This window comes from Anser brachyrhynchus, assembly GCF_964034855.1.
Source record: "Anser brachyrhynchus genome assembly, contig: SCAFFOLD_221, whole genome shotgun sequence".
NCBI classification, from domain to species: domain Eukaryota; kingdom Metazoa; phylum Chordata; class Aves; order Anseriformes; family Anatidae; genus Anser; species Anser brachyrhynchus.
The window spans coordinates 62,778-86,334 of NW_027663764.1; the positions used below are offsets into that span (position 1 = coordinate 62,778).

The 23,557-nt window shown below is 45.8% G+C and overlaps 1 long non-coding RNA gene across 1 annotated transcript; it reads right to left on the minus strand.

Moving 5' to 3' along the window:
• Window positions 1–1,041: 1,041 nt before the first annotated feature.
• On the minus strand, window positions 1,042–23,557 carry LOC308186837. Its single transcript, XR_013944326.1, has 3 exons — window positions 22,130–23,557; window positions 15,865–21,621; window positions 1,042–1,853 (listed from the first exon to the last, which is right to left on the minus strand). It is a non-coding gene; the product is annotated as an uncharacterized lncRNA (long non-coding RNA).

Genomic DNA, 23,557 nt, shown 5'->3' on the forward strand with positions numbered 1-23,557 from the left:
AAGCAAGCAGAATATTATTAGGTACAAATGCTGAGAAATATTCCTTTCTAAGGTGAATGTCTATGGGTAGAAGTACTTCTTCACTTCTTTCCCTTTCAAAGGAATTTGCACAACTCTAAACAATATAATTTATACACAGACTCCTATCGCACTACTGTCCACACGTGCCACTGTCAGCCTCTTTAAAGCTTCAGAAATTGCTTCTTACATAGCACTGTCCTCTAGAGCTCTTTCTTCTCGTTACTCTCCTGTTTTTCAGTTATCCCCCTATTTGCATACTGACACATTTTTTTCTTTCTCCTGCTACTGCACTTAACCTGAGCACCAAAGCTTTCCAGTACAACCAGGGACTTTCAGCATAAAAGCATGTTTTGAACAGAAGGCGGCAGCACCAGGAGGCTAACAGGGGTGAATTGCCTTCCTTCTTGCTTAACCTTCCAGTTTAGGAGTAATGAAATCAAAACAAAAGCATGAATTATTACCTTCCTCTGTAGACAGTGTCACAGTTCTCACCACTGTCCGGACATTTTCCTTTTCCGGAGCAGGAAAAATCATAGAATCGACGGGAGGAAGAGAAGATCTTGAAGGACCTTCTGCTCAGAGCAAGCAAAACATAAGGAAGTTTACCAAACAGAAAAAACTATCACGAAGAACAAAAAACTTTAATTATTCATTACTGTCAAACATACAGTGACCAGAGCATGCAAATAAGAGAGGTGACTAGTTTGCCTCTGGTTGCCCTTGGAATTCCCATCTAGAATACCAGCTGGCTGAGAATCAGGTTGCTCGATGCCCCCAGCTAAACATGGAAGTCTATCCCTCAAGCAGCTCCCAGCCACCATCACCTGCCATTCTGAAGCCAATCAAATTTCACTTCTTTGGCAAAATAGTTGGATTCACCAAAGCATAGCCAGCTACCCGGTATTACTGGAAGAGGTTTTTTTTGAAAGAAAAATCATCACACAGGATGAAGGTGAACCGGGTAAGGAAGCAGGGAATATTAACTCACCACCGTGCCTCTTAGTTTTTTCCTTCATTTTCTGCAATTTGATTTCTTCAAGTGTTTTTATTCCAAAATTCAGACCGTCCTCTGAAAACAGAAAACAGTTAATGAGACTAAGGCTTAGAGGCACTCACTGAGGACCACAGATCCTCAGGCTTCTTAGTGCTCAGGAACTTTCAGAAGTATTTAGAATAAAGCCTGTCAACACTCCTCACAAGTGAAACAACCATAGAATCAATGGCATTTTGCCCCTCCTTTCACCCTTCAGGGTAAAAACTGTAGTTTTAATTTTAATCCATTTACGTGATATTAGATCCCTCTATCGTTAGATATGGCATTCAACAGTGGTTGCCAGGCTGCACGTGCAGCCATTTAAACTCCATGCTGTGACCCTGTTTTGTTCTCCAAAAGGAAAGAAAAGCAGTTCAACTTTCTGACCCAATGGGCACATGATGGTATCAGGGAGAAATGAGATCATGGAAATAACCGAGTCCATTCAGCACCCCTACATTCTGTTGTGTTTTTACGCCACATTGCTTTTGAGTTAATTGTCAAGTTATCCTGCCGATTTATCCTACTACAGGTGCTGGAATACCTTGTTTAGCAGTAGTAGCACTGGCTTTCCGAGTGGAAATCATCTGTAATCCATTTTGGCCTTCCTCAGCTGGTTGCTGGACGGGAGTTTTAGTTTCTTCTCCTTCCGCAGAAAGCTGGTCTGAAGGGGAAAAATCTATTCAGTTATGCATAGGCCAGATTGTTCGTGATTATGTAGCTCATGCAATGACACTTCAGTCCATGGTTCCTATAAAAAAGTTGGTTTTTTTTTGTTTTTTTTTTTTTTTTAATACAGCTACACTGACCTGATGAACTCGTAAGTAGACTACCCTAGGACAAAACATCTAGGACTCTAGATTCTCTCTGCAGCTTTAACTACTACACGACATATTACTCTTCAGACAAAAAAAAAGGAATTTCCTTCCTAGTTTCACATAGAGCTTTACACAACAGACCAGCTAAAGCCAAGAGTGGTTCTAAGCTTTCCTCCAACATTTCAGGTTCTGTCCACTGACTGCCAGACAAAGCCACCAGTGACCTGAGCGGACTGCCTGCCCTATCGCTAGTCAGACCTCAGGTCATCTGTGATTTATACATTCATTTACAGCACAAATTCCTTCCAAGAACCAAAGACTTACACAATCATTTACAGCACAAATTCCTTCCAGGAACCAAACCATGCTCACCATCATCATCTTCATCATCATCTGCAGCATTGATTACAACTGGAGGGTGTGTAGGGCTTGGGACATTTTCCGAGTTTTCCACTTTCATCACCCGCCTTAGCTATGGAGAGGGATTGGACTGGACAGAAAGTTTGTTTTGCTGCAGTGACATCTGAGCCACTTTCAAATCATCGTCCGCGGACTCAGGCGGACTTGGCAGTGTAGCTAGAGGAAGAGGAGGATCATCAGTAATATGGCAGTTTAAAACTTTGACCACAATGCACGAAGATGGTAGCTAAGGCAGATAACCTGCACAGGCAATGAATGCAGCATCTCCTTTTGCCCATCCCGCCACTGTTTACACCGTGAACAATGACTTGCCTTCAAACAACAACACATCTCCCTGCCACCCAGCAGAAGACGAAACAACAGAAAGCAAACTGCAAGGCAAATATCACACAAAGCAGAGAGAAGCTGAGCATGAAAGCAGAAAACAAATACCAGCAGTACAGCAGCAGTACACTCGGTTTAGCTGACCACCTAGGACTGCAGACCTTTTCCTGCACTCACAAATGAACGGTTACCTGATGTCTCCTACACTATTGGCACCCACTAAGTAATATGCAAAATTAATTCTTCAATACTTAAAGAAAAAGGACCTAAACTCACTCTTGCTTGGTGGTAAGAAGACGCCATCGATGTAACGTCCCTTTGCGTGATGAAAAGCACAGTTGGCTTTCTGACAGCCTACTGGCTGCTTCTCCCAGTAGCAGGGAATCTCAGCGCGCTTTTTCTGAAGACAGAAAGAAAGACAAGCTCATGATAACATGCACCTAAGGTTTGCAAAGAGATGCACAGTTCCAGGTCACGACAGCGATAGGGCTGTCACAATACAGTGCTGAAACATCATTCCAAAGGTCAGTTTATCACGGAAGTATAGTATTTCCGGGCATATTCACAAAGTTTGCAGAAGCTGTAACCACTATGCACGTTTAGCCTTGTCATCATTCAGTTTGAGAAGACAGGCACTCTCAGACATCAGTTTAGGGTGGGTTAAACTAATACACCCAGGATTATACTAGGATTATTCAGAGGGAAAAAGAACATCTTAAATTGCCTACGTTAACTCTATCCAGAACTACTTCTCGGAGACATCGTTCTTCTGCACCTTTAACTTTCCCCACTGCTTCCTAGCCCAGGCAGCTAGAACAGCATTATCTGAAGGACTCCGGGACACAAGAGACCTGATAGATCATTATCAAGCCTGCTCTCAGGAGGCTAGTACAGCCTGTTTATTACCCCCCTGCTCCAGCAGGTTTTAGCAGTCTAGTTAGCGGTTATTCTGCATCTGTTGAGAAAATACTGTCGGCGTCTAATAAAAGAAAATCTTGCTAAGACATACCTAAGGCATTGATTTTATTTCCCTCTCCTTCCTCCCACCCCCTCCCCTGCTAACAGAAACCAGTGTAATTCCAAAGCAAAGGACTCTGTCCTGCAAAAGCACAATCAGCACACCTACAGCACTGAAAAATGCTTTTGTTGATTTATTTTGAGAACACATCTTTAGGCACTCACATCGATTTCCATGTGTCTGAATCGGCAGACATTCCTGAAACAACGACCCTCCTGCCACAGCGTGCAGACTGTCTCGTTCCCCAGAGCAGCTTCACAGTGGCGGAAGGAACAGTTGTCTCCCTGTAACCAAAAGGAAACCAACAAGGAAAATATAGTACAGCCTCAAAAACGTCCATGCTACTGCCTCAGGTTGCTACGATTGAATTCAGAATCTATCTGGTTATCACGTTAACCAAAGACCAGTGTGCCTCCTCCTCCTACTCTACCCCTTCCTGAAAAAAAAGAAAAAAAAAAAAAAAAAACAACAACAAAAAAACAAAGCAAAGCAAAGCAAAAGAAACCCAGCCATACCTTGGTACAGGTAGAATAGAAATAGAAGTAGCAATCGTCTCCTTGTTTAGACATGCCGACAAGTTCTGATAACAAGCTCGGGTTCTCTCCACAGGGACTTCCTCTGCTCTTGGAGAGAGCTGTCTTCACCCTTGCTTGGGCTGAAAGTCTTCCACTGGCTTGTGATCAGTGAAATCTTCTTTTTAAAAGTAACCCTAAACAAAGTACCAACAAGTGAAAAATAATGAGTAACAAGCATTTTTCCAGCTTTCTTCTGTTCATCAAATTAGTCTCTTGAGGAGAGCAATGCCTTGAAATCAGCTGTTACGGGAACTAACACAATATTAAACTAAAGTTCTGTAAAGCTGCCAGGAGCTTTGTCAGCAAGTGTTCTCTTCCACGTCCTCAATAATATGCCTTGGAGCACATCCGGAAGCCTGAAAAGGGAGTCACTTCTTCAAAAACCACCTGATCATACATGCAAGGCAATGATCAACTATGGCTACGAGTAACTTCTACAGAACGCAGTATGACGCATTAAATAGCACGTTCCAGTCACTGTGGGTCTTCGAGTTCACCTACCTGGACAACCTCAGCAAAGTTATCGATCTTCAAAGACTTCCAGTTAACTTCTCCTGGAGGCCGAACCAACACTGAATCCGTGAATTAATGATAAAGGGGTAGGAAGAATTTGCCTCCTCACTTTGCCAAGGGAGCCTCTCATCCACAATTCAAACATAGGATGTGCTTTTAAACAGCTTATAACTAATGGAGGAAGCAAGTCCATCTGAACACTCTCTCAGACTGGAGACAGCCAGGGTTAGTTAGCTCTTCAAAAAATAAAAACCAAAAAAAAAAACACCACAAAACAAAACAAAAACAAAAAAACCCAGTGCATTTAGAGATGAACTCGTGATTCAAAGTGGCTGCAAAAATGAGGCTCCATCTTCCACAGCCAGAAAATTTGACTTTTTTTTTTTTTTTTTTAATTCAAAATTCAGTATGTTCCAATCTCTGGTCTTCAAGATTTCTTCACCTATTAAGAAAACACTAAAACCTTTCCCCGTCTTTATTACCTGTACAGCAAAAAACACACCAGTGCACAGAAATACACAAATGTGCATACGCATACACACATATGTGTTTAGACACACACACGAGGAGTGAGTGATAGAAAGTTAGCGAGAGCGACAGTGGAAATCAGAAGTTTTGCCTTTTTGACACAGAGAGCGCGTAAAAACTCTCTCATTTTGAGGGAACTAGAAAAAAATGGAGGATCTACCAAATATTTTGATGAGTATGCCTTCGAGGCCAATGCTTTATACCATGAGTGATCTGGGGGCCAGCACACAAATATGCATACATATGTATCACACAGTATCACGGATTTCTAGGTTGGAAGAGACCTCAAGATCATCGAGTCCAACCTCCGACCTAACACTAAGTACTCCACTAAACCATATCGCTAAGCTCTACATCTAAACGTCTTTTAAAGACCTCCAGGGATGGTGACTCCACCACCTCCCTGGGCAGCCCGTTCCAATGCTTAATAACCCTTTCGGTAAAGAAGTACTTCCTAACATCCAACCTAAAACTCCCCTGTCGCAACTTTCGCCCATTCCCCCTCGTCCTGTCACCAGGCACGTAGGAGAACAGACCAACCCCCACCTCTTTACAGCCTCCTTTAAGGTAACTGTAGAGAGCGATAAGGTCGCCCCTGAGCCTCCTCTTCTCCAGGCTGAACAAGCCCAGCTCCCTCAGCCGCTCCTCGTAAGACTTGTTCTCCAGACCCCTCACCAGCTTGGTCGCCCTTCTCTGGACTCGCTCGAGCACGTCCATGTCCTTCCTGTAGCGAGGGGCCCAAAACTGAACACAGTACTCAAGGTGCGGCCTCACCAGAGCCGAGTACAGGGGGACAATCACTTCCCTAGACCTGCTGGCCACACTGCTTCTTATACAGGCCAGGATGCTGTTGGCCTTCTTGGCCACCTGGGCACACTGCTGGCTCATATTCAGCCGACTGTCAACCAACACTCCCAGGTCCTTCTCGGCCAGGCAGCTTTCCAGCCACTCATCTCCCAGCCTGTAGCTCTGCTTGGGGTTGTTGCGCCCCAGGTGCAGGACCCGGCACTTGGCCTTGTTGATCTTCATACAGTTGACCTCAGCCCATCGCTCCAGCCTATCCAGATCAAATATGTACATGCATACAGGATAAACATATCTATACACACAAGCGTGCACAGTATATGTCGTATGGTATCCATATCGAGAACAACTCGTAGCCCTGATCAGACACGTAGAGTTGCAATCAATTAACAGCAGGAAGACAGCAGATCAAGGATACAGCAAGCTTTGAGAGGCAGGGCAATGCTCACTTTGCCAGTGGCATGGCTGCATGATACCAAGAATTTTGAATTAGTTTGATTTTTTGGAAGCAATTTGTTTTCTTTCTGCGCTGTAGCAAATACCACAGGTTTGCCATCACGTGCTGTTCCCTAATCCATATATCCATCATCATCCATTGCTGCAAGATCATGAAAGGTTAGAAAAGATGACTTAGGTCCAATTTAACAGCCAATGATTTTTCAATGACCAGAGCTGCAACAGATTTTATTTAGCCACAAGCAGGTTTTTTTTTTCTGATGTGAAGTCAGATATTTTGATTTTTTTTTAAGACACTAAATGTCATAAAACCTGCAACCAGACCAGATAAAGTTCAAATTAGAGTGATTCTGAAGCCTTTCATTAAAATGCTGCACATTTCTGTGCAAATTATTTCTGACTCTTCTGGACAAAAGCGGATGAAATAGTTCTTACAAATTAATAATAAAAGGTTGGAACCTTTTACTCACACAAACACTAGTGAATTTTCCAGGAAGTATTATTTTGGCAGGGAATTTTCCCAAATCTAAAGTAAAGAGGGGAAAAGTTGGGTTCCCGTATTAGTTGTTGGTTTTGACTGCTTGACAAAGGGAATAAAAACAGTAGTTAAGTGCAAGGTTTCCTTCTCTTCTTTAGTATTGAGAGGAATCGTCACTTCTGACCTTTAGCACCTTCAGAAACACACTTAGTGCCATGCAGATTCCTCTGCATCTACTTCTAAAAATTACTGGTGCTCCTTAGCATGGAAGTTGGACTTGAAATCTTTCCCAGACTGAGCTCTTTTGAATGCCCAAGGAGCTCATCATTTTGCTTGTTGCCTTCCATTTTCCTGAACAGACCCAGAACGCTGTTCAGGATATGAATGGATCTGGTCTAAGGAATGGGAAGAAAGCAAAAACCAAGGATACCTCACAGCCCTAAATGCCATAAAAAGCAGTCTCATTTTAAAAAAGATCTCCAAAGCTTTTTTTTTTTTTTTTTCTCCTTGTTGTGACCCTGCTTTTTAATCACCCAGCATCAGCCTTGCTGCAAAACAGTCTCCGCTGATTTACCTGCTTGTTAAAGCACCCCACAGGCTGCAAGTGTTGTGTGCTAGGTGTCAAATTATATTTAACGGTGCATAGGTAAACCATTCATCTTCCCATGGTCAAAGCACAGAAGAGCCTCCTGCTAACACAGCTCATCCTTGCTGTAACTGCTTTTAAACCTATTTGTTGGTAAGAAAAGAGCTCAGTACACCACCTTCACAGGGCAAAAATTCACATGGAAGAGCAGAAAAACCCAGAAGTGCTTCCTGAACTTCACGTTACCAACAGCACCATCGGATTTAGATCCTTGCCTGGCATCCAGGATGCACGGCCTGCAAGCACTGCTGCGATGTGGAAGTGCCAAGGCAGGTTTTTGGCCTGCCCTAAAACACTTTTTTTTTTTTTTCTTTTACAAACAATACAAAGAGTGTGCCAGGTATGCTGTAATGCCCGTGTGCCAGGTCAATAGGGGATATCCAAACAACAGAGGCGCTTCTCCTAATTTCTGGCGTGAAAACACTTTCACAGCATTCTTTTCACGAAGAAACCCCTCTCTATCTTCTCCAATGCTCCAGGACCTGCTGCAGCTGCAGCGGCTGCGCTGGTACCAGCCGCATCTTTGACAAATCTTTTCAACGGTTCTGCTTTACCTCGGCACAGTTGAGGTCACTCCTCTTCCTCTTCCAGCTGAGGAAGCAGCTTGCGGGCTCTGCCACACGGTCGGTGCAGAAGCGAAAGCTGGGAACACAGCAGTCAAACTCTCACTGCTAACGAAGCCACCAGGGCAGAGGGCTGACACAGACCCGCCAGAGGCGAACCGTACCCGCTCTCCCTCCCGGCTGCGAGGCTCGCCACAGCAGCCCCGACCCGAAGCGCTCACAATGCTTTGCTTGGTGATGTCACCGATGAGTCAGAGTCCCCAGATGAGCATCTGCCTTGCCACTCTTTAATGTTGGTGTTGTTTTTTGGTTGGTTGCTTGCTTGCTTTTGAAACTTATGTAGGTTATGGTAAACCTTCAGGTAAACCACAGATCAATGGGGAAGAAGTCCCACACGAGGGAAGGCCGTGCATTTCTTCCAGGCAATGGCGCATTCTTTAACATGCTGCATTCGACAAAGAAGCTCTCTCCATTTTGCGCAGTGGCAACAGGCACGACTGCAACACACACACGTGTAGGCAGCACCTGCAGGTCCCAAACCGTTAACCAATTTTTAGATAGCACCAATTTTTTATGTAGTTGCTTTCCCTTCATCCATAACCCCTTTTTTCCTTTCTTTATATCGGGTGGCTCTCCTCCATTGTTCTGTCATTTTACTCCCCAGTGTCTGAGCAGGCACTGGGAATCGTTTCCAGAGGAAGGGTACTGCTGAAGCTACAACATTTACTCTCAGGGAAAAGAGAGTATGTGAAAGAATACATACTTCCTTTCTTTTTCCTGTTGTTTTTTTTTTTAAATCTCTGAAATCAACACTGCGGCCTGGCAGCAAATAACTATGGGAGTAATGATGATTCCTCATCCTCACTGTAACGTTGTAGTTAATGTCATAAAGAAGCAATTTCCCCAGGCAGTGGCCATTTGAGATGGGAAGGGGCAGTAAGAGGAAGTTTTCCTTAGACTAGCTCTTCCCCCAGAACACCTCGCCATCCAGCAACAAATTCAATTCACCTGCTCCGCCTGATCAGTCAAACGCGCGTCCGACTCCAGCACACGTCACAGCGGTGGTTCTGACGTGGTTTGAGAATCACCTATCCGCAGAATATCTCGGGTTTGTACACTCAAATAACGCAGTCTTTTCCAAATAAGGCCCAGAGCTCACACTCCGAGTGCAGCCTAACAGCACCAGAGGGCCGGTAGGCTAAACATTCCCATCCTGGCAACTGGACTGACCCGGGCAACAGTAAGCATCCCTTCTGCACTTTCGTCGTGAACATCAACATAAGGAAACAGAGACCTCCTCGATCCAAGTTTGAAGAAACAAACACAAAGGTCACCCAAGCGGGTTGTTTTCAGCAAACTAACGGAGAAATTAAGGTGACAACCGCGTGCATCCAGAGTTAGTCAGATCCCGAAGGCAGTTCCTTTGGGAAACGCAGGAGCAGCGCGCCAGATGACGGCTACCTTACAGCGCACCCCTCAGAGGCACTGCTACGAAAGGAAGGCAGAAGGTTGGAACTCAAAATAACTCGCAAGGCGCCCGTTAAGGGGGAAGCTTTAATTTCCTGAGCAGAACCTCCCCCCTGAAGGCAGCCCAGGGACTCTTTGCTTCCCTAGGGAGACGGCAGGGACGGGGCAGGGCGGTGGGATGGAGGGACACAGGGCCAGATGGACGGCCAGACGGCCGGATGGATGGACAGACGGACGGCCAGACGGCCCAAAAGGCCTGAGCAAGGGCTGAGGAGCGGGAGGGAAGGGCAGGGCGAGGGGAAGGGGAAGGGCGGCCCTGGGCCTGACAGGGCACCTTGGGCCTAACCCCGGGCAGCAGCTCCCCATCTCACAGGGCCCACGGGGGGCTGCCTGTAACAGGAGATGCGGGCAGGTAAATTTTACAAGCACTGCATCACAAATACCCTGCAACACCTGAACTATTCACTGGGACAGCCTCCTTCCTCACCTCCTGAAAGCTCCAGCTGGCAAACCAAGGACAAAATGAAAGGCAGATGTGGAGGACCTCGTAAGATACTGTTTTGTTCCCTACGTGCCCACTGCTGGTGACACGTAATGCCTCCTGTTCCCAAACGACATCGGCACGTTACATCTTTACTACATGCTGAAAGGAACTCAGCAACTTGAACACAACTTAGAATTACCCATCTCGGCAGCAGGCTGTCCAGCTGAAGCTGCTTTAGCCAATCAAGTGTGTCACGCTGCCCCTCAAAGGTTTCTTCCTGGGAACGTCTGCTGTGACACTCCTGACGTATTACTTCTCGGAATGGCAGAACTGCGCTGGGTAGGCCCCACAGCAAGACTCGTATTTCTGTCCTTCCCTTTCAGGAAAGGATCTCCCACCTTGAATTTATTAATTTTCATGATGATGATACACAAATTGAAGTTTTGAAAAACTGAATGCTGATTAACAGATTTCTAGCACAGCCTGTGCATCAAAATTCATTTCTCTCCATTTAGGTAATCTTAGTTTCTGAGTTACAGTTACAGTCAAAATTTTTCTTCTTCGATTTTTTTCTTTTTCTTTTTTTTTTTTTTTTTTTTTTGTGATCAGAAAAACGAGGGGACTGGCTGTCCCAAGTCAGCCGGGGAACTTCTCTTTGGTCGATGCATCAAGCAACTCAGCTCTCTTGGGGAAACTTAAATAGAAAAGACAGATCTCCAAACGGATAAAAAAAATAAATCAAATGATAAAAACCCAACCGACACATCTGATACCCCAGCTTATTGAACAGCACAAGGGTTTAATCTACAGGCTCTGTCCAAAGCAGCAAGAAGTGACAGATTTAATCCAAACCAGTTGCCCGCTCTCACTCTCTGATCTGGAGACGTTATTGGACAAGCATGCATAGCAGTAACACTTGTAAACACTGGGTTACTGCACCACAGCCCCAAATCCCTCACGGGCCCACTAAGATACTTTTACTGACTGATCCACAATAAACACTCCCAAAAAGATTCTCAACAAGCTAAACCCTGTTTAGAAAGAATCTGAGGAACCTGTCACTGCAGCAACAAAGGGCTGCAATTGTATGCAAAATCTCCAACACCCTCCTTAGCACCCTGCTAGCTCAAGGACTGTGTGGGGCTTCCGTGCCCTGAACGAGTCCACCCTGGCCACATAACGCAGATGTAATGGTCAAGAAAGCACATAGCGTTATCGAAACTTATCAGATCCACAGCAAAAAGAAAAGCCCACGCTTCTATATTTCTCCTCCTTCTCCATTCACAGAAGGAAGAGACTGAAAACAGGCAGATTTGTGGTTTACATTTACAGTTAATGTGAAAAATGGCTATTTGTGAAATACATCACGTATTGTTTCAAGCTACAAACAACTCGCTCCCACAAAGGAAAGACTTTTGACCTCAGCATGCAACCCCAGTTACAAATAACTTCCTATCTACCAGTGGGCCGCGTTCCCCTGGCACTCAGTCACTCCGCAGCACGGCAGCCACCTTTGTTCTAAGGATGGCAAATTCTACTTAGAAACGCTCTGTAGAAGAGTGATGTTGTCCCCTTTTAACACGATCCAGCCTGCAGCAAAGAGAAGGGAAAGAGGGGATTAGAGAGAGCCCAGAACCTGAGAATAATCTCGTGTTTTCAGAAAGTGTTTTGTGTGGTTGAGCAGGGTTTTGCCCATCATGCAGAGTGCAGGCCGCCTGGTATTACACGTTTCAAAGACCAGAACTGGTCTCAGGCAGGGACAGATTCTCCTTCATCCAGCAAAATCAGCAGCTCAAAAATCATCAGGGACAGAGATGTAGCCAGGAATTGCTCACTGAACTTCAACAGCAAGGCTCGTCACACGGTTGGTACGTCTCAGTGCTGCTACCTAGAAGGCTCACCCGGGCAGGTTTCAGACCGCGCGTCACTCGGGTTGCACAGACACACGACACACCCAGCTGTTTCCTTGATTTTGCCTTGGAGTGAATCTCCTCTGCGTCGTCCAGCGCCAAATTCACGTACTCGTCAAAGCCCTAGAAATCGGCAACAGTGGCAATTAGTTCAGCAACAACACGAACCATCGTCAGCTGTGCTGACCCAGGCTGGACAACGAAGACTAATTGTTAGAGAAGCACGATTTCTTTTTTCCCTTGGGCTAGTTTTTCTTGACAAGAAAAAATAGGATTGTGAATGAGGGAAAACAAACTAACGATGTAACGTGGGGTCGTGCTGACACTCACGATGATGCAGCCTTCTATCCGCACGTTCACTTGCTCAGCCACACCTGGATCCTCGAGCTCTGCAGAACGAAGAAGGAGAGTAAATTGGAACACAAACACCGCGAGCAGTTTTGTTCTCTCTCGTGTGTTCAGAAATACCCGCTAACCATAGCCGCTAGAGCTCCCAAAAACTCCAAGGAGCAACTCTCAGGGGCAGTTTCAATTAACAGTCTGACATTTTAGAGTCTTATATGACTGGGTGAATACTACACGTTTGCTGAAGGACACGTTTCCAGTCACAAGGGAACACTCCTGCACGCCCGGCTGCACGATCCCACTCCCGTTAACACGAGGGGGAAACGCCGGGCTGCGCAGCAGCTCCTTGTACCCACCAGCACGCCGCACAGCTCTCCATTCCCCACAAACCTGCCCCGAGCAACGGGTGGGAGCCGAAAACTCAGCGAGGGAGATCCCCGGACCCTCCCCGCTCCCCCCACCCCCTCCAAATCCCCATCCCCATCCCCTCCCCGTCCTCTCCCCGCGCTACTCACGCTCTGCAGGTAGCGGAAGATGAGGTTCTGGGGCACTGCGTGAAGGGCTCAGCACGGGGACAAGAGCTCCAGGCCCGGGACAAGGCCTCAAGACAAGGCCTCAAACCCTGCAACGAGGCCCCAGGGCCCCGGGACAAGGCCTCAAGGTCCGGGCCGAGACCCCTGAGGCCCGGGCCGCCCCCCACCCGCTCCCCCGTCGCTCCCCGGCCGCAGGAAGGCTACGATGGGCTGCACCATCACCGTCTGCACCTTCTGGTCCTGCCCGCGGTACGCCATGGCTGCCGCCGCCTCGCTGCTCCCGCCGCCCCTGCTGGGCCGCCTCCGGAAGCCCCTGAGGCCGGGCGGGAGCGCACAAGGGACGCTGGGATGCTGGAGGAGCGTGGGGGGCCGCTCTAGCAGGCCGGGAGGACCGCGTCTCTATGGTCGCAGGCAGGAGTCCCTGCGCCAGCTTTATTGGTGAGCAGCGAGGCTGGGGGGGGGAGGGGGGCAAGACAGCCTTAAATAAAATACAAATATAAAAAGTGTTATAAATGGCTGTTATAAATCCAAATAGGATTACAATCAAAGTTTACAATTTATTAAACGAATAGAGGCAAGCAAGCAGCGCTGGGTGCGCCGGGAGTCTCTGCTCCCCCAGGACGCACACCTGTTACGTAAGGCGTCTGGTTTTGATGCTCCCAGGCTAATACATATTCATTACTACTTCGAGAAGAGGCAGGGTTATTAGAATTGGTTTCCGGAATCCGAAACCCCTCCCAGGGGCGCCTGCGTATCAGTCTCTGGTGGTCTCTCGGGGCTTGCTCGGGCTGAATGCTGGTTGTCTTCCTCCCAGGCTTTTGTCCTTCAATTGTCCTTCATATCCCCCTTCCTCCTCGTTTGGGAGCCTCTGCGCCGGATTTCAGAAACTCTAGCAACATCCCCTGCAGTAGTCAGCACTTTTCCCTAAAAACCCCTTTGTTCTCTTATCACCTAGACCCGGGCCTCGATGTTAACCCTTCAAATCCCTTAGTGACACGAATTGCTGGACCATTCCTTACAAAAGGAAGGATAAAATATGTAGAGGAGCAATGGCACACGCGAAAGCCCAGCGCCGCGGGCAGAGGCAGCGAAGGTTGACGGCAGAACAGTGCTCGGTTTGAACACGGAGAGGGAAAGCGAGGGGAAGGTGGCCGAAGCCGGCCGCAGTCTCTGAGCTCTCCTCCTCCTGATTGTTTTCTCTCAAAGACATTTCTGTCTGTGTGCGGGCACCCGGAGCCGGCAGAAGTCCCCGTGAAGTCCTTCGGCAGGACGGAGGGCTGCGTGGGCTCCAGTGAGAGAGGGAGTTAGGAGAATCTTATCAAGTAGAGATAGAGCGCTGACGGCATTAAACTAGGATGCTACTTAGTGTCTTTGCTAACTATGGTGCATTGTGCCAATTAACTAAAGCAAGAAGCCTTGGGCCCCTTACCAAGGTCAGTCTCCTAATAAGAGAGCGAGCCTATCTTAAGAAACTGGGAGAAACTGGTCCTGCAGGTGGACAAGAGCCAAGGAGCAACTGAGTCTGTGCAAAGACAAGAGGTCAACTAGCGGTGACGAGGAAGAGTCATCAATCTTCATGCCCACGACCTCCCGTGCTGCCCAGCGCTGAATAAACATACCTACTTTACAATCTCACTGATTGTGGAGTCCGTTTTCCGCAAGTCGCCAGCAGCAGTTTCTTCCGCAGAGGTTTTCCCAGAGCCGCTTCAAAGCTTCCCTCGCGGAGCTGGGGCGTCGCAGGGGGTCATCAAAGCACGCACGTACACACACACACACACACACACACACACACACAGGCGTTGTTGTCCAAACAGAAAGTATTTACAACAAATTCGACAAGCGGTATTTCTCTGCCAGCAGCAAATGCCTGAGGGCCCCTACAGCTTCACAAATCATAGCACAAAGAGCCTAAAGTTCCTCTAAAATTTAGGGAAATAATTCAAAATAGATCTGCTAGGGGAAAACGATCACTGGCGGCAGGGTACACAATACACGCGAGCCTCAGCTCTCCTCCGCAGAGTCAGTGCCCACGCCCAAGTGCGACGCTGATGGCACCCGAACATTTGCTGTAGCAGGCAGCAGAGCCAGCAGCTCAGGGGAGCAATTTTAAAAACCAGGAGGCACTTAAACCAACCCTTAATTGACCCAGTTACTGCAGGAGAGTCCCGACTACTCGCCCTGGAGTCCTACTGTCACCAGCAAAAAGCACCAACCAAAGCTTGGGGGAACTTTGGTACAGCACAAGAGAAGGGAGTGGGGGTAGCGTAGCCGTATCGCAGAGCTGCTGCTTTTCACACCATTTTATCATCCCTGATAATTGAAAGTAAGGCCGGGTGGGCTGACCCCACCACCACCACTCCTGGCAGCATGTTTGGTCCACAACGCTAGAAAAATTATTCTGCTCCCTCCCGCCCCTACAGCTTCATCATCTGAAAAGATTACAGTCAAAACAATGGCATACACAAATAAAAGTCAAGAGTTGACATAGTAACTCCGGGATTTGGGTATCAACTGTCCGAGAAATCAGAACACCCAGGCTTCACAATGTGCCCAACATCGAGCTGTGCCAAGGGGGGGCGGAAGGAAGAAGCTTTCCGTTTAAGCCTTCAGAGCATCGCTCCATCACTACGTCAATTCACAGCCACCACAGCGTGCCGATGGACATCTTTCTGTGCCAAAAGAAACAAGTGCTTTGTCCTCTTGATATCAAAGGTAGCCACCTATAGTTACGGAACCATGCACAAGACCTTAACTCTGACCAGCAGGGAAACTTAGGACAACTGAGTGCAGATCCTGCCAATTTCTACCAGTTCCAACTGTGCTTTAAGTCTCATTGCAAAGCCTCAGTTAGAAAAAGGATCACCTCGGGGTATCCAACAAGAAGAAGAGTTGTTTTTTTTTTTGTTTTTTTTTGTTTTTTTAATATACCATAGGACTATGCAGTTCAATCATCAATCATCTTGGAAAGCTCAAGGAGGAGGTCATCCTCATCCTTCCCTGGGTCCAAGTCGAGCTCGGCTTCCAGTATGCCGTCTGAGAGTTCCCAAAGTAGCGTCTCTAAATCCTCGTCTACAGATACGGGCGCGTTGCCTGTGGAACTCAGCCGGCGTGTCCTTGCTTCTTCTAGCTGGGAAGAAGCTGAAGTCGAGCTTGAGAACTCCATTGGCTCCACAGATTCTGCCTGGCTTCCAAGATGTGCTTCAGGTCTTGGCAGAGCAAGGAAGAGAACAATCAGTATATGCCATTTCTTAACGGGAAATCCCTTTTCTGCAAACCGGCTCTTAAAACCGTAGCCAACCCCTCCTGCACTTCAATCTTACCCAGGGATTGTTATTCAATTAACCCAGGGCGACATTTAGAGCCCAATATATTAGCAGGTACATTTTTCAGTTTGGGGGTTTCTCTGTGAAGCCAGAGCACCTGGAGTCTAGCAAAGATGGTTCAATTGTTGTAGCAAGAGGCACTTTGCCACCTTGCTTAATTTTCCTGTAAAAATGTTAAGAAGTCTCCATCTGCAAATATCTGTTTGCTAAGTTAGTCATTTTTCCCACGGCACACTCAGCAGAGTTTGCTCCCCACTACAGGAAGCTGATCTGCAGCCATCACTTCCCTCTGCTCTCCCTGCACTCTTGTCACCTTGTATGTTTGTTCGGGTGGCATTCTTGAGGACCAAAAGGCAGAGGACACTACTCATCATTTATCACCTCACGAGGAAGTAGGAGAACTTCACCTCATCCTCATTTAGGTATTCAGACAGAGCAAGAAGTCACTGGAAAGCTGTACCGACTTGCAGCATTTAAAGAAAGTAAGTCTAATTAAGCATTCCTGCTAGCTGCTAGAAAGTCATTTCACGTGACTTATTCCTCTGATGGATTTGGGCTTTAATTATCTCAGAACCCTCCTTTTTTCCCCACATGTGACAGAACTTATGTTTCACTGGGGATATACACCGATTGAGAAAAAGAACAAGTTGTGGTCATCACCTGTTTTGGGGATTTTCTTCAAGTCTGGTGGCTGGGACGTGCTCCAGCGTGGCTGGAACAGCCTAGAAAGCAGCAAAACAGTATTTAGGACTCATGGGTAAAAGATTCCTTACTAGCTTTTTCCTCCATGCTGCTTCTCCTCTGGCATTGCGGAGCCTTAGCCAAAATACAAAACCAAGGTGCTCCTGAAGAAAGTTAATATTCACTTGGAGGTTACTAATGATCTTGTGTCTTTTAAGAACACAGCATTAATGGACAAAATCCTCCACACCAGAGAAATCACAGAATCACAGAGGACTAAGTAAATAGTGCCATTAATCTAATAAATATGGAAGGGTACTACAAGAATTCTGTAGGCAGCTACTGGATTTAAAAGGAAACAGAAAGCCTGTAGAACTTTTGAGTTTTCCATCTTTTCTCCTAGAGGAGGGTGTAAATTTTACAAGGGATCCATTTCTGCATTAGCCCCTGTCCTTACCATAGCTGCTTTTTTGGCTGGAGGTCCCATTGTGTCAGCGTCAGAGGCAGTCCGTGGCTTCACAGCTGCTACAGCAGAGGGAAAACTGCCAGGTGCCTTACGTTTCAGTGCCTTCTTCTTGGGGGAAGCGACTTTCCCATCCCAAGGCTTCGCAAACATGTTAAAGTTGGCTAGAGTAAAAGGAAGAGAGAACTGATACAGTCTTGCTCTGCCTCATGAAAAATCCACGTTCTCTTCCTCATTTCCACGGCCCGTCTACACAGTTAACTGTATTTGGCCAGCAGAATTACACTGCCATTGCCTGGATTCTCAGCAATATCTTCCACATAGTAAACTCCGTCTACCAACAATCCATACAAAGGAACAAAGGAACTGAATAGCTACAGTAAATCATAATCCAGGACGAGGGAAACTCAGACACAGAGCGATCCCAAGTGCAAGCAATACTCTAAGACGTTGTATGAAGTCTAGTAAGATTCACAAATGTTGACAGCTTTTGTATTTAAAGTCTTGCTCCCTCTAGGAAAGGAAAAGCAGCAGGTATAGTAAGACAAGAGAGTGTATGCAACTGTTGTACCAGCTTCCTCTCCCCTGCAGTGATGTCCCACAAAATCTATTAAGTTGTTCTACAAAATCCAAATTTGTAGAGTCATATTCTAGTCTCCCATTCCTGACCTAACATCTGGCTGGCAGGAGAAGAAACGAAAGAAAGCTCGGTACTTGTTTTCTTTGTGTGTTTATTTCCTCGTGTCCCATGAGACAGAGAGAAAGGCTACAATGTGCAGTGCATGCAGCCTTTAAGCCCTCCTTATCTCCCTCACACAATCTCATTTTACAAAGTTGATATAATCTTAACAACGAGGCCTTTGATCCTCTGTCATTTTTGACAGAAACTGGCCCCCCACATTAAGACGCTGAAGCATGCTTTACAAACACATACACGTGTCAAGTTAAGCAACACATGCCAAAGAGGAAGGTGAACTTGAACTCAACGCAGGGAGGACTTCATACCATAAACAGATGGCAGAAAAAAACAGAATACCAAAATTAGACTAAAAAGCCCCTCAATGTGTTAATTTTCTAGTGGGAAATACAGAATACCATCACGTAATTAACGAAAACAGACATGGTTGCATGTTCTGGCCCTTCTTTGCCTTTGAACTTTGCAGCCTTAAACTCTTTTATCCTCTGCATTGAAGGAAAAAGCAAAGCAGATCCTGAGCAAACGGAACTTGCTCAATATGGGAAGCACCTCACCGGGGCAGGTATTAAAGCATCTTATTACCTGATAGCTTTGTGTTCCATAACGATTTCTGCCCGGCTGGGGCAGGTCCAGGTTGTGCTGGGGGAGCTGGCACATTTTCTCCACTCTGCTGCATCCGCAGAGCTTTCTCGCGCTTTATTTCTTCCAGGGTTTTAACACGCACTTCTCCTTCTGGCTTGGCTTTACCTGCCGGCTCCTTCGACTGCACTTTGCTGGGCCCGGAAAGAGTGAGCACGCTCTGCTTCTTGGGCTCACCCTCAATTTTTGCCCCTGCGCTGGGATCTTTGGTTTTACCATGCCATTCAGCCTGGGCTTTGGCTTGACATTCTCGTCTCTGAAGAGCTCTCTCACGACGGATTTCCTCCAGTGTTTTCACATGGACCTCTCCCTTTGGCTTAGCAGCCTTCCCTGTCATCATCAAGAAATGAGAAGCGCCAACATTTAAAGAGAGTCCAACAATAGTTTAAGTCTCCAAAATTTGTCACAGTACTAAGGAAAACTAAGCCTGAGTGTTCCCAATAACGCATCTTAGGACAATAGCCTAACATTCTCCTCCTCCTCTGAGCCACTTGTTGTATTTTGAAGACCAGCCCTATCCAGAGAGAGTTGCTACACAGAAATGCTAGTTTACTTGATTACTTTTTCAGACTGCATTTCAAATTCCTGCTCCTGGCAGTGGCTCTATTCTAATTGTATATGATGGTTCACAGAAGCAGCTTAAAACCTTGACAAGGCACAAGCGGAAAATAAACACACACCTAGAGCCAGATTTCTGATAGTGGCTGTCAGAAGAGCTTCAGCACTCGAGCAAGAGGAATCAGTTCTTTGTTTTCATTTGAATTCCTTTTTAGGGCTGTATGAAAACGGTCTAAGTTCACGGAAAGGAAGAAGGAGAAAGTATATTTAATAGCCAGTTGTTACCTTTCGCAGTACTAGTCCGTTGAGAAGGTAATCCTAGCCTCTCCTTCACAGACTTGGGAACTTGAACTGCAAAACAGAAAAAGACCAAATTAGGGAGGCTGCATAAACGTCAACTTTGTGTTCACATTCAAAAACAAGGCAGGAAAGGTAACTTTGAATCCCGGTGATTAAGACCTCAGCCAACATGCAAAAAGAAACATCGCAGGAAAAGGACAAACAGAAAGCCTAACTACAAAACCCGTGAATCACATCCAGATGCCTGTTTAGTAGCTGTACCTCTCTTTGGTGCTTTGTCAGCATTTCCCGGAACCTCCACCTTCTTCCCCAGCCTTTCAGCAAGGCTGCGCTTCACCGGAAGGGCGCTTACATCAGCTTCAGACAGAGAAAACAAGGAATATTTTAAGAACATTTCTTTGCAGGAAGATTTGAGAACAGTCAACCACAAGCTTCTATTTTTCAAGCATATTTTCATAAAATTGCCTTTCAGCTGCTAAATGGTTTTTTTGCCATTTCTGCAGTCAACACAGATCTCCACTGCAATGCATTTTCCTCTCATACGTCAAAAATACTCTTCAATGCAGTCATATAGAGAAGGCGGCACCTAAATAACAGCTCATAAAAAGTTCTTACCCACGGAGGCTTTCCGTTTTCCTTGTTTCTCAGCAAGATCTAGTCGAACCACAGGTTCCTCCCCTAAAACAAAAGTAAAATTTTTCTATTTCATAGAAACCAGTAGCCAATAGAAATAGTATACTGTTAGCCCATGTCCAAAAAAAAACCAGCAAGGTACTGTTTTGACAGCTAAACCACACAAACTCATATTTCAACTATAATTAACTTAGAAAAAGTATCCATAGTCTCAGTGTTTGCCTCAAATTCCAGCTGAATGTAGTCGAGAATGAATCTGAGTCTGCTTGACAGCTATACTTTGTGCAGAACAGAGCTGCATAAGCAAGCAGAATATTATTAGGTACAAATGCTGAGAAATATTCCTTTCTAAGGTGAATGTCTATGAGTAGAAGTACTTCTTCACTTCTTTCCCTTTCAAAGGAATTTGCACAACTCTAAACAATATAATTTATACACAGACTCCTATCGCACTACTGTCCACACGTGCCACTGTCAGCCTCTTTAAAGCTTCAGAAATTGCTTCTTACATAGCACTGTCCTCTAGAGCTCTTTCTTCTCGTTACTCTCCTGTTTTTCAGTTATCCCCCTATTTGCATACTGACACATTTTTTTCTTTCTCCTGCTACTGCACTTAACCTGAGCACCAAAGCTTTCCAGTACAACCAGGGACTTTCAGCATAAAAGCATGTTTTGAACAGAAGGCGGCAGCACCAGGAGGCTAACAGGGGTGAATTGCCTTCCTTCTTGCTTAACCTTCCAGTTTAGGAGTAATGAAATCAAAACAAAAGCATGAATTATTACCTTCCTCTGTAGACAGTGTCACAGTTCTCACCACTGTCCGGACATTTTCCTTTTCCGGAGCAGGAAAAATCATAGAATCGACGGGAGGAAGAGAAGATCTTGAAGGACCTTCTGCTCAGAGCAAGCAAAACATAAGGAAGTTTACCAAACAGAAAAAACTATCACGAAGAACAAAAAACTTTAATTATTCATTACTGTCAAACATACAGTGACCAGAGCATGCAAATAAGAGAGGTGACTAGTTTGCCTCTGGTTGCCCTTGGAATTCCCATCTAGAATACCAGCTGGCTGAGAATCAGGTTGCTCGATGCCCCCAGCTAAACATGGAAGTCTATCCCTCAAGCAGCTCCCAGCCACCATCACCTGCCATTCTGAAGCCAATCAAATTTCACTTCTTTGGCAAAATAGTTGGATTCACCAAAGCATAGCCAGCTACCCGGTATTACTGGAAGAGGTTTTTTTTGAAAGAAAAATCATCACACAGGATGAAGGTGAACCGGGTAAGGAAGCAGGGAATATTAACTCACCACCGTGCCTCTTAGTTTTTTCCTTCATTTTCTGCAATTTGATTTCTTCAAGTGTTTTTATTCCAAAATTCAGACCGTCCTCTGAAAACAGAAAACAGTTAATGAGACTAAGGCTTAGAGGCACTCACTGAGGACCACAGATCCTCAGGCTTCTTAGTGCTCAGGAACTTTCAGAAGTATTTAGAATAAAGCCTGTCAACACTCCTCACAAGTGAAACAACCATAGAATCAATGGCATTTTGCCCCTCCTTTCACCCTTCAGGGTAAAAACTGTAGTTTTAATTTTAATCCATTTACGTGATATTAGATCCCTCTATCGTTAGATATGGCTTTCAACAGTGGTTGCCAGGCTGCACGTGCAGCCATTTAAACTCCATGCTGTGACCCTGTTTTGTTCTCCAAAAGGAAAGAAAAGCAGTTCAACTTTCTGACCCAATGGGCACATGATGGTATCAGGGAGAAATGAGATCATGGAAATAACCGAGTCCATTCAGCACCCCTACATTCTGTTGTGTTTTTACGCCACATTGCTTTTGAGTTAATTGTCAAGTTATCCTGCCGATTTATCCTACTACAGGTGCTGGAATACCTTGTTTAGCAGTAGTAGCACTGGCTTTCCGAGTGGAAATCATCCGTAATCCATTTTGGCCTTCCTCAGCTGGTTGCTGGACGGGAGTTTTAGTTTCTTCTCCTTCCGCAGAAAGCTGGTCTGAAGGGGAAAAATCTATTCAGTTATGCATAGGCCAGATTGTTCGTGATTATGTAGCTCATGCAATGACACTTCAGTCCATGGTTCCTATAAAAAAGTTGGTTTTTTTTTGTTTTTTTTTTTTTTTTTAATACAGCTACACTGACCTGATGAACTCGTAAGTAGACTACCCTAGGACAAAACATCTAGGACTCTAGATTCTCTCTGCAGCTTTAACTACTACACGACATATTACTCTTCAGACAAAAAAAAAGGAATTTCCTTCCTAGTTTCACATAGAGCTTTACACAACAGACCAGCTAAAGCCAAGAGTGGTTCTAAGCTTTCCTCCAACATTTCAGGTTCTGTCCACTGACTGCCAGACAAAGCCACCAGTGACCTGAGCGGACTGCCTGCCCTATCGCTAGTCAGACCTCAGGTCATCTGTGATTTATACATTCATTTACAGCACAAATTCCTTCCAAGAACCAAAGACTTACACAATCATTTACAGCACAAATTCCTTCCAGGAACCAAACCATGCTCACCATCATCATCTTCATCATCATCTGCAGCATTGATTACAACTGGAGGGTGTGTAGGGCTTGGGACATTTTCCGAGTTTTCCACTTTCATCACCCGCCTTAGCTATGGAGAGGGATTGGACTGGACAGAAAGTTTGTTTTGCTGCAGTGACATCTGAGCCACTTTCAAATCATCGTCCGCGGACTCAGGCGGACTTGGCAGTGTAGCTAGAGGAAGAGGAGGATCATCAGTAATATGGCAGTTTAAAACTTTGACCACAATGCACGAAGATGGTAGCTAAGGCAGATAACCTGCACAGGCAATGAATGCAGCATCTCCTTTTGCCCATCCCGCCACTGTTTACACCGTGAACAATGACTTGCCTTCAAACAACAACACATCTCCCTGCCACCCAGCAGAAGACGAAACAACAGAAAGCAAACTGCAAGGCAAATATCACACAAAGCAGAGAGAAGCTGAGCATGAAAGCAGAAAACAAATACCAGCAGTACAGCAGCAGTACACTCGGTTTAGCTGACCACCTAGGACTGCAGACCTTTTCCTGCACTCACAAATGAACGGTTACCTGATGTCTCCTACACTATTGGCACCCACTAAGTAATATGCAAAATTAATTCTTCAATACTTAAAGAAAAAGGACCTAAACTCACTCTTGCTTGGTGGTAAGAAGACGCCATCGATGTAACGTCCCTTTGCGTGATGAAAAGCACAGTTGGCTTTCTGACAGCCTACTGGCTGCTTCTCCCAGTAGCAGGGAATCTCAGCGCGCTTTTTCTGAAGACA